Source organism: Cavia porcellus, unplaced genomic scaffold (genome assembly GCF_034190915.1).
Source record: "Cavia porcellus strain 051 isolate PalLab524CR breed Dunkin Hartley unplaced genomic scaffold, mCavPor4.1 scaffold_1, whole genome shotgun sequence".
Taxonomy (NCBI): Eukaryota; Metazoa; Chordata; class Mammalia; order Rodentia; family Caviidae; genus Cavia; species Cavia porcellus.
In genome coordinates, this window is record NW_026947484.1 from 30,928,123 (window position 1) to 30,942,960 (window position 14,838).

The 14,838-nt window shown below is 48.7% G+C and overlaps 4 non-coding genes across 4 annotated transcripts; 2 read left to right on the top strand and 2 right to left on the bottom strand.

The window, feature by feature from the left end:
* The first annotated feature begins 2,211 nt into the window (after positions 1 to 2,211).
* LOC111757382 (U1 spliceosomal RNA) lies at positions 2,212 to 2,375 on the top strand. Its single transcript, XR_002791745.2, has one exon. It is a non-coding gene; the product is annotated as a U1 spliceosomal RNA (small nuclear RNA).
* A 4,203-nt stretch (positions 2,376 to 6,578) lies between these two features.
* LOC111757384 (U1 spliceosomal RNA) lies at positions 6,579 to 6,742 on the bottom strand. Its single transcript, XR_002791747.2, has one exon. It is a non-coding gene; the product is annotated as a U1 spliceosomal RNA (small nuclear RNA).
* Positions 6,743 to 9,712: 2,970 nt separating this feature from the next.
* On the top strand, positions 9,713 to 9,876 carry LOC111757385 (U1 spliceosomal RNA). Its single transcript, XR_002791748.2, has one exon. It is a non-coding gene; the product is annotated as a U1 spliceosomal RNA (small nuclear RNA).
* Positions 9,877 to 14,079: 4,203 nt separating this feature from the next.
* Positions 14,080 to 14,243, bottom strand: LOC111757383 (U1 spliceosomal RNA). Its single transcript, XR_002791746.2, has one exon. It is a non-coding gene; the product is annotated as a U1 spliceosomal RNA (small nuclear RNA).
* Positions 14,244 to 14,838: the final 595 nt, after the last annotated feature.

Genomic DNA, 14,838 nt, shown 5'->3' on the forward strand with positions numbered 1-14,838 from the left:
CCAAGAAATTCTAAGGCGCTGGCAGTAGTCCCAGGCCCTGTACGAACCAAGTGCACTAGGGGACTGAGACCGCCTTCCTGCTTCAGGTTCTCTGTGCTATTGCAGCTAGCAGAGGGAAACTGGATGCAGCACACAGAAGCAAGATTTCCCTTGGCCCCCTTTCCCAAAGTCTTAAATCCTCGACTTTCTTTTCTCTCTAACTCATGTCTCTTTGCTCATTCCTCCCTTCCTTCTACTCCATATTGCTTGCTTGCTTACTCTTTTTCTGCCTATTCCACTGCACTGTTGTGCCACAAAAAGCACCACCTCAGGACCAGGGATTTAGCTCAGTGACATAAACACTTGCCTGGCAAGTACAAAGTCATGAGTTTGATCCCTGGTACAAAAAAAAAAAAAAAAACCCTCCAAATTTAAGGACTTTGAAATTATTTCTTATGCTTCTAAATCTGCAATTTTGGCAGAGACTGCTCTGCTCCTTGATATGTGAAGCTGGAGACGGAAACTTGTTTCAGGTATGTTTGGAGAAAATCCTTGTGCTTCCTCCTGTATGGCCACTACGCATGCAAAGGCACCAGGCTTCTAGACCTCAGCCTCCCTAAAAATGTGCAGGTGATTCTCGAACCCAGTTGTAGGACACAAGGTTTCCTGTGGCCTGGATGCACAGGCTCCTGGACATCACTTCTATCACATTTCATCAGTCAAGGTAGTCATTAAGGCCAACCCAGATTCAAGGGCAGGGAATTCAACTCCATTTCTCAACTGGAAGAGTAGAGGTCTAAAAGTTCTGTTTGCTGTCAAAAGAAATTGTGGCTGGGTGGGGTGGTGCATATTTGCAATCCCAGCACACAGGATGCTGGGGAAGTTGGATCCTGTTCGTGCAACCTGGCTATCTAGCAGTAATCTGCCAGAGGAGGAAAAAAATGGTGACTGACTCAGCATCTAGACACAAGTGAAGGTTGGACAGATTACAAGGAATACTTCAGGTATTGTGGGTTGACTATAAAACACAAATGCATATTTACAAATTTTTCAAGCATTTTAAATACTTTTCCAGTGATGTGCATAGTGGATGAAATTTGTACTTACACCTGATATTTTCGTGTGTGTGTGTATGTGTGTGTGTGTGCGCGCCCGCGCGCACACGCTTGAGACAGGGTGTCCCTATGTAGTTTGGGCTGCCCTCGAGCTCACTTTGTAGCCCAGACTGGCCTTGAATTTGCAATGATCCTCCAGCCTCCATCTTCCAAGTGCTGAGATTATAGGCATAAGCCACCAAGCCTGGCTCAAAATCTTGATTTTTAAAACAATTTCCCAGGTGTAAATGTTGAATATATTAAAGCTTTTGTTTTGTTTTGTTTTGGCAGGGTCACGCTATATAATTAATGCTGGCTTCAAACTTGAAGCAATCTTTCTGCTTTAGCCTCCTCAGTGCTGATGTATACCCACCTGTGGAAGCAATTTATGACAGGCCCACTCAGAAAGACCCTAGAGAAAACCGATTTTCTTTTTCTTTTGTTTTTTTCTTTTTTCTTTTTCCTTTTTATCGCTACCAGGGACCGAACTCACGACTGCCTGCTTGCAAGGCAGGAGCTTATGCCGCTGAGCTAAATCCCCAGCCCCGAAAAACCGATATTCTTTTAAGTGACATAAACCTTAGTATTTAATGTTTGACTGAGGAAAAAAAGAGAACTCATTGTAACACAAGTGTCCTCTAAGGATGAGTTGTACCACAACATAATAGACTGAAACTTCCCTCTCTAAAACAGTGAGGCAAACCCGGCCCATAAGCCCGCTCTGTCAGAGAACATGGGGGAGAGAGGACAAAACACAACCCCGTCTTTTGGCAACCCCGCTTCAATCGAGAACAGACAAAGAGCTTCCACATACTCCTGTCAAGTTTTGAAGCCGCCTCCATCCAGTCCAGTGCCTTGGCAGGCGGAAGGGGCGTACTCTACTTCCGTGACGTCAGAGACAGGGTGTGGCTCATGTAGATTAGAAAACCCGCAAAGGATGCCGGTCCTTCTCAGGTTGAGCGGTCACGTTGCGAGTTGGCAACAGCTGAATGGCACCGAGTGGTTTTCTGTGACAAGAGACGGGATAGAGGAGTCTGGGGGGAATGGGTGAGGGTCCTCCATTCCCGGTGAGGCAGGTCACCGTGACCGCAGAGTAGGTCGCATTCCAGGGTGTGGGTAAAGGCGAGCGCAGCAGCTCATACTTACCTGGCAGGGGAGATACCATGATCACAAAGGTGGTTTTCCCAGGGCGAGGCTTATCCATTGCACTCCGGATGTGCTGACCCCTGCGATTTCCCCAAATGCGGGAAACTCGACTGCATAATTTGTGGTAGTGGGGGACTGCGTTCGCGCTCTCCCCTGATGACCTGTGTCAAAAAGTCAGACGTTGTGCTTTCCGCCACCCACCACCGAGGTCACTCACCCCACAGACGTGGCTAGGGCAGGGCAAGTGCGACGGTGCGCCTGTCGGGGCTCGCAGCGACACAAAGCAGGAGACATACGCACCTTGGGAGCTGCGCAGAGTAGGAAGCTTCCCACGACGTGCGCGTCGACACGGTAACCCCCGCACGGAACCGCTTTGGAGGAACGCGTTTCCGGACGCGGCACCGCTTTGGAGGAACGCGTTTCCGGACGCGGCCACCGGAGAGTTTACTATCTCTCTGTAGAAACAAGGGGGAAGCGTGCTGTTGTTGTCCTCTTCACGCTACGGGTTTTTCTTCCTTAGCTTACACATGCTGGTTTCAGAAAAAGCGCATCTTATTGGTGCTGTGTAGGGTTCTTTCACAAAGGAAGCTCTCTCGCTGTGTATTTGGGGGACTGGTTTCTTGAGATGAAGTCTCACCATGTAACCTACGGCAGTTCAAGACGCACGGTGGCACTATTTGACATGCCACCACATACCACTCAGGATCTTGGCTGCTTCCTTTAGACACACACTCATTATGTAAACCAGGCTGGTTTTCAAGGTTGCGACATTGCCGAGTAGCATAGCCTCACACTCTGACCAGGCTTGTTTCAGCAATGTTCCCAGACCCTGTGTTTTTCGAAATAGGGTCTTCATAAACTGCCGAACTGCCCGGGATTGGCCTCTTAACTTGCAATCTTCCTCGGGCTCCCAGACTTGAGCAAAGCTTCAAGAGCTTTTTTTCATCTATGAAGATCGTTCCAACACAGAATGGTGTCAGGAAATGCTGCTTATATTTTTCTATCTTCAACTCTAATAGTGACTCTGATAGGAATTCTAGAGCCTACATGACTCATGGTTAATATTGTAATACTGGAGAGCCGGGCGCGGTGGCTCACGCCTGTAGCCTGTAATCCCAGCACTCGGGAGGAGGCTGAGGTAGGAGGATCATTGCGAGTTCGAGACCAGCTTAGGCTACAAAGTGAGCTGAAGGCCAGCCTGAACTGCCTATCCACACACCCTGTCTCAAAAAGACCAAAAAAAAAAAAAAAAAAAAAAAAAAATTAATACTGGAGAAAGTGGTTCCTCCACCTAGTATTCCAAATGGGTCTCTTAACCATCTTATGCCACGAGACCTCACTGAGCCATTCAAATTGTGAACCGCCAGAGCATTCTTAATATAAAGAACGCTGGAGAAAATAAAATCTCAAAGAGCATGGAGACACACACCTCTAGGCCCAGCACTCTGGGAGGCTGAGGAAGAAAGATCCCAAGTTAAAGAGTCCAACCTGGGCACTTTAGCGCTCAATCAAGGCCCTATTTCCAGAGGACCGCCTCACCTTCTTGGACATCTTCCCGGCCATCATCGTGTTCCCCTTTGCCTTGAGGAAGAAGAGATGTCCCAAGGGTGGCCCATGCCCTTCACCTAACAGAGCACACCAGGCTTCCTGAGGGCTAGCTCTCTTTTCTAATGTAAATGCCGTGTACAGCAGTGCTTTGAGGTTTTTGTTTTCTGTGTGCACAGTGGTTTTATCTGCCCAAGCTTCAGGACTGCTCCTAACGCAAGGTGGGATAGCTTTGGTATGTGCCAGACTAGGTCTCAGCAACACTGCTCTCTCCAGGTGAACGCTCAAGAAAGCACTGCTTCTTTGGGTTTTTGGTTTTGTTTCGCAATCTTCAGTTTAAGAAAGGTGAGAAATACTGGTTTGTTTTGTTTATTTGTTTTGTTGAGACAAGGTTTTTCTAGGTTACTCAGCCTGGTCTGAGCTTTTTTTTTTTTTGACAGTGTCTTGCAGTTCAGGCTGGCTTTGAGCTCGCTTATAGCCCAAGCTGGTTTTGAACTCGCAAGGATCTTCCCGCCTGGCTTCAAGAAATGCTATTTTAAAGAAATGAGGATTTAGCTTAATGGCACAGTGTCTGCCTGGCAAGTGTGACATCCTGAGTTTGATTCCCGGTACCCGAAAAAAAAAATTCAAATGAACGAGATTCATACCATGAAAAATAAAGCCGGGTAGATGCTTGTACCACACTGAGCTACATCTCGGCCCAGGGATTTTGCACTTTTGTATATAAAGGCAAATACAACCCATTACACACATTTTCTCAAGAATTTCTCCTCAGGAAAGAGGATTTGCCGAGCATGGTGGCACATGCCTGTAATCCCAGAACTCTGGGAGGCAGAGGCAGAAGGGTCACAGCTCCAAGCCTAGCCCAGGTAATTTAGCAAGACCCTGTCAAAAACTTAAGTGTGAAAGCCCAGGGTTCAATCCTAGAACTACAGTACGTAACATTTTTAAAACATTTACAGCACCATTCAGTAAGTTCAACCTAAATTGAAGTGGTCAATGGCAAAACCGCCTGTTACTGCCTTTACCCAAGAAGAAACTGTCTCCACGACGAGTCCCAGCTTGGAGCCACCAAAGAAAGCTAACTCCCAGGGAAACTGGACAACACTGGCTTCCTCAGTTTACATGTCAACGATTCGGAGATGGTGAAGCTCTCGGGGAAAGTCGCAAGACTGTGAAACTGGCTAAGAGGCAGAACTCCTCAGTGCTGGAGTGAAAATCAAAGCTGCAATCCCAGCACTCATTTAGCTGTTAGAGGAGATCTTTCCACGGTGCGCGTTATCAGGGACCCGTGCAGTGAATTCCTGATCTCCTGTCCAGAGTTACAATGCAGGGCAAAAAAGAGAAAGAGCAAGAGACAAAAATTGCAAGAAATGAGTTCGATCCCCAGTACGGGGGCGAGGGCGGCGGCGGGGGGGGGGGGCGGCGGCAAGAAAATGGGGCTCTAAACGACCGATCGACGTTTTCTGGGAACAAAGACCAAGAGGCTTAGGACACTATTTTATTATTCCGTACAAGGGGATGGATGTGGTGCTTTTCCTGGAACAGCTTAGCAGTAATAGTTGAATGGGCAAGTTTAACATCCTAGACAAGACTCACCGCCACGCCTGGGTAGCAGTTTTCCTTGTACTGTTCTCAGCGGACTTCATCCTGGTTTCTGAGTTTCACAGTCTCTTTCACTGTGAAGCAGCAGAATTTCCCCCTTCCAAAACTGGCTGAAGAGGCAGGGCAAGAAAGGCCTCTCCCACTGATACCGGACTCCGCAGTTCTTGCGGGGAGAGGCAACTTGAAGCCTGACTCACACCCGGTGAGGAGTAACGGCGCTGCTGAACGCCCATGGACGGATGCGCGGACTCTCACAGAGACAAGTACACGGAAGTGAAACTTACATCACTTACCTAGTCACGTGGTCCTGGCTCAGTTAAAATCGGCAACGTAGTGTCCCCGACCCTGCCTACGACGCCAGGCAGACGCGTTCCGTAACTACGTCGCCAGACAGACGCGTTCCGTAACTGCGTCGCCAGACAGACGCGTTCCGTAACTGCGTCGCCAGACGTGTTCCGTACTTCCGTCGCCAGACGTCTTCCGTAACTGCGTCGCCAGACGTGATCCTGTAACTGCGCCGCCAGACGTGTTACGTAATTACGTCGCCAGACAGACGTGCTCCGTAACTGCGTCGCCAGACAGACGTGATCCTGTAACTGCGTCGCCAGACGTGTTTTGTACTTCCGACGCTAGAGGTCGCTACACGTGTTCTCTAACCGCGTCGCTAACTGCATCCCCAGACAGACGTATTCCGTACCTACCTCCAGTATTTAACTGCATTACCCGCCCGACAGACGTATTCCGTACCTACCCCCAGTATTTAACTGCATTACCCGCCCGACAGACGTATTCCGTACCTACCCCCAGTATTTAACTGCATTACCCGCCCGACAGACGTATTCCGTACCTACCCCCAGTATTTAACTGCATTACCCGCCCGACAGACGTATTCCGTACCTACCCCCAGTATTTAACTGCATTACCCGCCCGACAGACGTATTCCGTACCTACCCCCAGTATTTAACTGCATTACCCGCCCGACAGACGTATTCCGTACCTACCCCCAGTATTTAACTGCATTACCCGCAAGACAGACGTATTCCGTACCTACCCCCAGTATTTAACTGCATTACTCGCCAGACACACGTATTCCGTAACCACCCCGAGTTATTTACACGTACGACCACCCACCCGCAAGCAGCACAGCTGTACATACCCTCAAAGCATCAGCATCAAATAAGGCCGTCTAACTTTAGAAACGCACAACACCAGGGGAGAGCGCGAACGCAGTCCCCCACTACCACAAATTATGCAGTCGAGTTTCCCACATTTGGGGAAATCGCAGGGGTCAGCACATCCGCAGTGCAATGGATAAGCCTCGCCCTGGGAAAACCACCTTCGTGATCATGGTGTCTCCCCTGCCAGGTAAGTATGAATGTCTCTGCTCCCCCAACGTATGCCTTGGAGTCGGACACACTTTGAACGCATGGCCACCTGCCACACGCGGCCCCTACGCACTCGGACCCCTCTGTCTGTCCTCCCCGCTCAAGAAAACCACCCCCACACTATCTGAAGATTGCCCACGCGTGATCGGGAGACCCGCGGTCAGCGCGACCGCCAGCCTCTGCGCGCCGGCTCATCTGCATACACCACGCCCCCGGTGACGTGTCCCCTCGCCTTCCCCGCAGAAGTCCTAGTAGGAGAGGTCCGCTCTGATTTACAGCTACTAGGAGCCTGCTTCTCTGCTCTGAGCTTGATAGCAGGACTGAGTAGTTGGATCTTCTCGCTGTCTCTGCCCCGCGCTGGGAAATCCTAGTCTCACCGGCCAGCCAGCCTTGGGGACTTCTTAGTGTTTCTCCGTCTCGCCGGCCGCCCCCACGCCGGCTGTCGGGCGGGGGCGCGCGCGGGCTCTCGCACCATAAGGGCCTCACCATAGATGCTACTCCTGTGATGGTATAAACATGAGTATAAACATGGGTACACATCTGTCGCTGTGGTATGATGTTTTTAATTCTTTTGGGAAGATACCCAGAATGGAAATAGCTGGATTGAATGGGACCTCCAATCCTAGTTTTTTGAGGAATCTACAAGCTGAAATTCCATAGTGGTTGCACCAGTCTGCATTCCCACCAACAGTGGAAAAGAGCTCCTTTTTCCCCCACAGTTCCTCCAGGATTTGTTATTGCTTGATTTCTTCATAATAGCCATTCTTTCCAGGATGAGCTAGAATCTCAGTGTTGTTTTAATTTACATCTCTTGACTGACCAGTGATGTGGAATATTTTTTCACCTATTTCTTTGCTGTTTGTATTTCTTGTATTCATCTGAGACATGTGTATGAATGGACTTTAAATCTGGAAGGACTGGTTTTTTTTGTTTTTTTGTTTTTTTTTTTTAGTTCTTTGTATGTTCTTGATATTAAGCCTTTGTCTGAGGAACAGCTGGCAAACATTTTCTCCTGTGTTGTGCGTTGTCTCTTCACTCTGTTGGTGATTTCTTTTTCCTTGAAAAAGCTTTTCAGCAGGGTGGGATCCTATTTGTTGATTCTTCGCAATAGTTCCTATGCAATCTGTGTTTTTCAATATATTGGTTTCAATATATTGGTTCAATATATTGAAATATATTCAATATATTGAAATATATTCAATATATTCAATTTCAATATATTGGTTCTTCCTATCCAAGAGCACGGGATCTCTCTCCATTTTCTAGTATCCTCTTCAATCTCCTTTTTCAGAGTATTGTAATTTTCAGTGTAGAGGTCTTTTACATCCTTACTTAGATTGATTCCTAGTTTTTTGTTTATTTTTCTGAGACAGGGTCATAATATGCCATTAACTACAAAGTGAGGTTGAGGCCAACCTGAATGGCATATCATTAACTACAAAGTGAGGTTGAGGCCAACCTGAATGGCATATCATTAACTACAAAGTGAGGTTGAGGCCAACCTGAATGGCATATCACTGAACTCAAAGTTCAGTGGAATAGGTTAGAAGATGCAGAAACAACTCCACCTTAACTTTGACAAAAGTGTCAAACACATTCACTGAAGAAAGGTAGCCTCTTTAATAAATGGTGCTGGAAAAACTGGCTCTACACATGCCATAAATTAAAACTGGACCCATACCTTTCACTATGTAGTAAGCTAAAATCAGAATGGATCAAAGACCTTAATATTAAAACAGAAACATTAAATCTACTGGAAGATAAGAGTACGTAAAACTCTTGAAGACATTGATGTAGGCAAAGACTTTATAAACAAAACACAGATTGCATAGGAACTATTGCGAAGAATCAACAAATAGGATCCCACCCTGCTGAAAAGCTTTTTCAAGGAAAAAGAAATCACCAACAGAGTGAAGAGACAACGCACAACACAGGAGAAAATGTTTGCCAGCTGTTCCTCAGACAAAGGCTTAATATCAAGAACATACAAAGAACTAAAAAAAAAAAACAAAAAAACAAAAAAAACCAGTCCTTCCAGATTTAAAGTCCATTCATACACATGTCTCAGATGAATACAAGAAATACAAACAGCAAAGAAATAGGTGAAAAAATATTCCACATCACTGGTCAGTCAAGAGATGTAAATTAAAACAACACTGAGATTCTAGCTCATCCTGGAAAGAATGGCTATTATGAAGAAATCAAGCAATAACAAATCCTGGAGGAACTGTGGGGGAAAAAGGAGCTCTTTTCCACTGTTGGTGGGAATGCAGACTGGTGCAACCACTATGGAATTTCAGCTTGTAGATTCCTCAAAAAACTAGGATTGGAGGTCCCATTCAATCCAGCTATTTCCATTCTGGGTATCTTCCCAAAAGAATTAAAAACATCATACCACAGCGACAGATGTGTACCCATGTTTATACTCATGTTTATACCATCACAGGAGTAGCATCTATGGTGAGGCCCTTATGGTGCGAGAGCCCGCGCGCGCCCCCGCCCGACAGCCGGCGTGGGGGCGGCCGGCGAGACGGAGAAACACTAAGAAGTCCCCAAGGCTGGCTGGCCGGTGAGACTAGGATTTCCCAGCGCGGGGCAGAGACAGCGAGAAGATCCAACTACTCAGTCCTGCTATCAAGCTCAGAGCAGAGAAGCAGGCTCCTAGTAGCTGTAAATCAGAGCGGACCTCTCCTACTAGGACTTCTGCGGGGAAGGCGAGGGGACACGTCACCGGGGGCGTGGTGTATGCAGATGAGCCGGCGCGCAGAGGCTGGCGGTCGCGCTGACCGCGGGTCTCCCGATCACGCGTGGGCAATCTTCAGATAGTGTGGGGGTGGTTTTCTTGAGCGGGGAGGACAGACAGAGGGGTCCGAGTGCGTAGGGGCCGCGTGTGGCAGGTGGCCATGCGTTCAAAGTGTGTCCGACTCCAAGGCATACGTTGGGGGAGCAGAGACATTCATACTTACCTGGCAGGGGAGACACCATGATCACGAAGGTGGTTTTCCCAGGGCGAGGCTTATCCATTGCACTGCGGATGTGCTGACCCCTGCGATTTCCCCAAATGTGGGAAACTCGACTGCATAATTTGTGGTAGTGGGGGACTGCGTTCGCGCTCTCCCCTGGTGTTGTGCGTTTCTAAAGTTAGACGGCCTTATTTGATGCTGATGCTTTGAGGGTATGTACAGCTGTGCTGCTTGCGGGTGGGTGGTCGTACGTGTAAATAACTCGGGGTGGTTACGGAATACGTGTGTCTGGCGAGTAATGCAGTTAAATACTGGGGGTAGGTACGGAATACGTCTGTCTTGCGGGTAATGCAGTTAAATACTGGGGGTAGGTACGGAATACGTCTGTCGGGCGGGTAATGCAGTTAAATACTGGGGGTAGGTACGGAATACGTCTGTCGGGCGGGTAATGCAGTTAAATACTGGGGGTAGGTACGGAATACGTCTGTCGGGCGGGTAATGCAGTTAAATACTGGGGGTAGGTACGGAATACGTCTGTCGGGCGGGTAATGCAGTTAAATACTGGGGGTAGGTACGGAATACGTCTGTCGGGCGGGTAATGCAGTTAAATACTGGGGGTAGGTACGGAATACGTCTGTCGGGCGGGTAATGCAGTTAAATACTGGAGGTAGGTACGGAATACGTCTGTCTGGGGATGCAGTTAGCGACGCGGTTAGAGAACACGTGTAGCGACCTCTAGCGTCGGAAGTACAAAACACGTCTGGCGACGCAGTTACAGGATCACGTCTGTCTGGCGACGCAGTTACGGAGCACGTCTGTCTGGCGACGTAATTACGTAACACGTCTGGCGGCGCAGTTACAGGATCACGTCTGGCGACGCAGTTACGGAAGACGTCTGGCGACGGAAGTACGGAACACGTCTGGCGACGCAGTTACGGAACGCGTCTGTCTGGCGACGCAGTTACGGAACGCGTCTGTCTGGCGACGTAGTTACGGAACGCGTCTGCCTGGCGTCGTAGGCAGGGTCGGGGACACTACGTTGCCGATTTTAACTGAGCCAGGACCACGTGACTAGGTAAGTGATGTAAGTTTCACTTCCGTGTACTTGTCTCTGTGAGAGTCCGCGCATCCGTCCATGGGCGTTCAGCAGCGCCGTTACTCCTCACCGGGTGTGAGTCAGGCTTCAAGTTGCCTCTCCCCGCAAGAACTGCGGAGTCCGGTATCAGTGGGAGAGGCCTTTCTTGCCCTGCCTCTTCAGCCAGTTTTGGAAGGGGGAAATTCTGCTGCTTCACAGTGAAAGAGACTGTGAAACTCAGAAACCAGGATGAAGTCCGCTGAGAACAGTACAAGGAAAACTGCTACCCAGGCGTGGCGGTGAGTCTTGTCTAGGATGTTAAACTTGCCCATTCAACTATTACTGCTAAGCTGTTCCAGGAAAAGCACCACATCCATCCCCTTGTACGGAATAATAAAATAGTGTCCTAAGCCTCTTGGTCTTTGTTCCCAGAAAACGTCGATCGGTCGTTTAGAGCCCCATTTTCTTGCCGCCGCCCCCCCCCCCCGCCGCCGCCCTCGCCCCCGTACTGGGGATCGAACTCATTTCTTGCAATTTTTGTCTCTTGCTCTTTCTCTTTTTTGCCCTGCATTGTAACTCTGGACAGGAGATCAGGAATTCACTGCACGGGTCCCTGATAACGCGCACCGTGGAAAGATCTCCTCTAACAGCTAAATGAGTGCTGGGATTGCAGCTTTGATTTTCACTCCAGCACTGAGGAGTTCTGCCTCTTAGCCAGTTTCACAGTCTTGCGACTTTCCCCGAGAGCTTCACCATCTCCGAATCGTTGACATGTAAACTGAGGAAGCCAGTGTTGTCCAGTTTCCCTGGGAGTTAGCTTTCTTTGGTGGCTCCAAGCTGGGACTCGTCGTGGAGACAGTTTCTTCTTGGGTAAAGGCAGTAACAGGCGGTTTTGCCATTGACCACTTCAATTTAGGTTGAACTTACTGAATGGTGCTGTAAATGTTTTAAAAATGTTACGTACTGTAGTTCTAGGATTGAACCCTGGGCTTTCACACTTAAGTTTTTGACAGGGTCTTGCTAAATTACCTGGGCTAGGCTTGGAGCTGTGACCCTTCTGCCTCTGCCTCCCAGAGTTCTGGGATTACAGGCATGTGCCACCATGCTCGGCAAATCCTCTTTCCTGAGGAGAAATTCTTGAGAAAATGTGTGTAATGGGTTGTATTTGCCTTTATATACAAAAGTGCAAAATCCCTGGGCCGAGATGTAGCTCAGTGTGGTACAAGCATCTACCCGGCTTTATTTTTCATGGTATGAATCTCGTTCATTTGAATTTTTTTTTTCGGGTACCGGGAATCAAACTCAGGATGTCACACTTGCCAGGCAGACACTGTGCCATTAAGCTAAATCCTCATTTCTTTAAAATAGCATTTCTTGAAGCCAGGCGGGAAGATCCTTGCGAGTTCAAAACCAGCTTGGGCTATAAGCGAGCTCAAAGCCAGCCTGAACTGCAAGACACTGTCAAAAAAAAAAAAAGCTCAGACCAGGCTGAGTAACCTAGAAAAACCTTGTCTCAACAAAACAAATAAACAAAACAAACCAGTATTTCTCACCTTTCTTAAACTGAAGATTGCGAAACAAAACCAAAAACCCAAAGAAGCAGTGCTTTCTTGAGCGTTCACCTGGAGAGAGCAGTGTTGCTGAGACCTAGTCTGGCACATACCAAAGCTATCCCACCTTGCGTTAGGAGCAGTCCTGAAGCTTGGGCAGATAAAACCACTGTGCACACAGAAAACAAAAACCTCAAAGCACTGCTGTACACGGCATTTACATTAGAAAAGAGAGCTAGCCCTCAGGAAGCCTGGTGTGCTCTGTTAGGTGAAGGGCATGGGCCACCCTTGGGACATCTCTTCTTCCTCAAGGCAAAGGGGAACACGATGATGGCCGGGAAGATGTCCAAGAAGGTGAGGCGGTCCTCTGGAAATAGGGCCTTGATTGAGCGCTAAAGTGCCCAGGTTGGACTCTTTAACTTGGGATCTTTCTTCCTCAGCCTCCCAGAGTGCTGGGCCTAGAGGTGTGTGTCTCCATGCTCTTTGAGATTTTATTTTCTCCAGCGTTCTTTATATTAAGAATGCTCTGGCGGTTCACAATTTGAATGGCTCAGTGAGGTCTCGTGGCATAAGATGGTTAAGAGACCCATTTGGAATACTAGGTGGAGGAACCACTTTCTCCAGTATTAATTTTTTTTTTTTTTTTTTTTTTTTTTTGGTCTTTTTGAGACAGGGTGTGTGGATAGGCAGTTCAGGCTGGCCTTCAGCTCACTTTGTAGCCTAAGCTGGTCTCGAACTCGCAATGATCCTCCTACCTCAGCCTCCTCCCGAGTGCTGGGATTACAGGCTACAGGCGTGAGCCACCGCGCCCGGCTCTCCAGTATTACAATATTAACCATGAGTCATGTAGGCTCTAGAATTCCTATCAGAGTCACTATTAGAGTTGAAGATAGAAAAATATAAGCAGCATTTCCTGACACCATTCTGTGTTGGAACGATCTTCATAGATGAAAAAAAGCTCTTGAAGCTTTGCTCAAGTCTGGGAGCCCGAGGAAGATTGCAAGTTAAGAGGCCAATCCCGGGCAGTTCGGCAGTTTATGAAGACCCTATTTCGAAAAACACAGGGTCTGGGAACATTGCTGAAACAAGCCTGGTCAGAGTGTGAGGCTATGCTACTCGGCAATGTCGCAACCTTGAAAACCAGCCTGGTTTACATAATGAGTGTGTGTCTAAAGGAAGCAGCCAAGATCCTGAGTGGTATGTGGTGGCATGTCAAATAGTGCCACCGTGCGTCTTGAACTGCCGTAGGTTACATGGTGAGACTTCATCTCAAGAAACCAGTCCCCCAAATACACAGCGAGAGAGCTTCCTTTGTGAAAGAACCCTACACAGCACCAATAAGATGCGCTTTTTCTGAAACCAGCATGTGTAAGCTAAGGAAGAAAAACCCGTAGCGTGAAGAGGACAACAACAGCACGCTTCCCCCTTGTTTCTACAGAGAGATAGTAAACTCTCCGGTGGCCGCGTCCGGAAACGCGTTCCTCCAAAGCGGTGCCGCGTCCGGAAACGCGTTCCTCCAAAGCGGTTCCGTGCGGGGGTTACCGTGTCGACGCGCACGTCGTGGGAAGCTTCCTACTCTGCGCAGCTCCCAAGGTGCGTATGTCTCCTGCTTTGTGTCGCTGCGAGCCCCGACAGGCGCACCGTCGCACTTGCCCTGCCCTAGCCACGTCTGTGGGGTGAGTGACCTCGGTGGTGGGTGGCGGAAAGCACAACGTCTGACTTTTTGACACAGGTCATCAGGGGAGAGCGCGAACGCAGTCCCCCACTACCACAAATTATGCAGTCGAGTTTCCCGCATTTGGGGAAATCGCAGGGGTCAGCACATCCGGAGTGCAATGGATAAGCCTCGCCCTGGGAAAACCACCTTTGTGATCATGGTATCTCCCCTGCCAGGTAAGTATGAGCTGCTGCGCTCGCCTTTACCCACACCCTGGAATGCGACCTACTCTGCGGTCACGGTGACCTGCCTCACCGGGAATGGAGGACCCTCACCCATTCCCCCCAGACTCCTCTATCCCGTCTCTTGTCACAGAAAACCACTCGGTGCCATTCAGCTGTTGCCAACTCGCAACGTGACCGCTCAACCTGAGAAGGACCGGTAGTCTCTGTGTTACAAAACAGCCATGAAGCTTAATCAGATGCAACCACTGCTCTTGTGTTCGGAGAAGAAGGTCGTGAGTGCTGCAGAGCCTCAGGTCTGTGTGGCCGTGTCTTCACCTTGTGTGTCTGCACCTTTGGCAGAGCTTCCAGCAGCATCTTCCTGGGCCAGAGGAACAGAGGTTCACAACCTCTGTGGTGCTCTGCAGCCGCTACAAGGAGGGGCCCAGGAAAAATTTGCCATTTCCTATGGAAAACAAGTGGCAGCTTCTGGCTATGATGACCTTGTACTTTGGATCTGGTTTTGCAGCACCTTTCTGCCGAAGAAATAAGGATGTTTTGGTTCATCACCTTTCACAGATGGGAAGAATTTCTCAATCGATGTAATCTCTTTGGAAA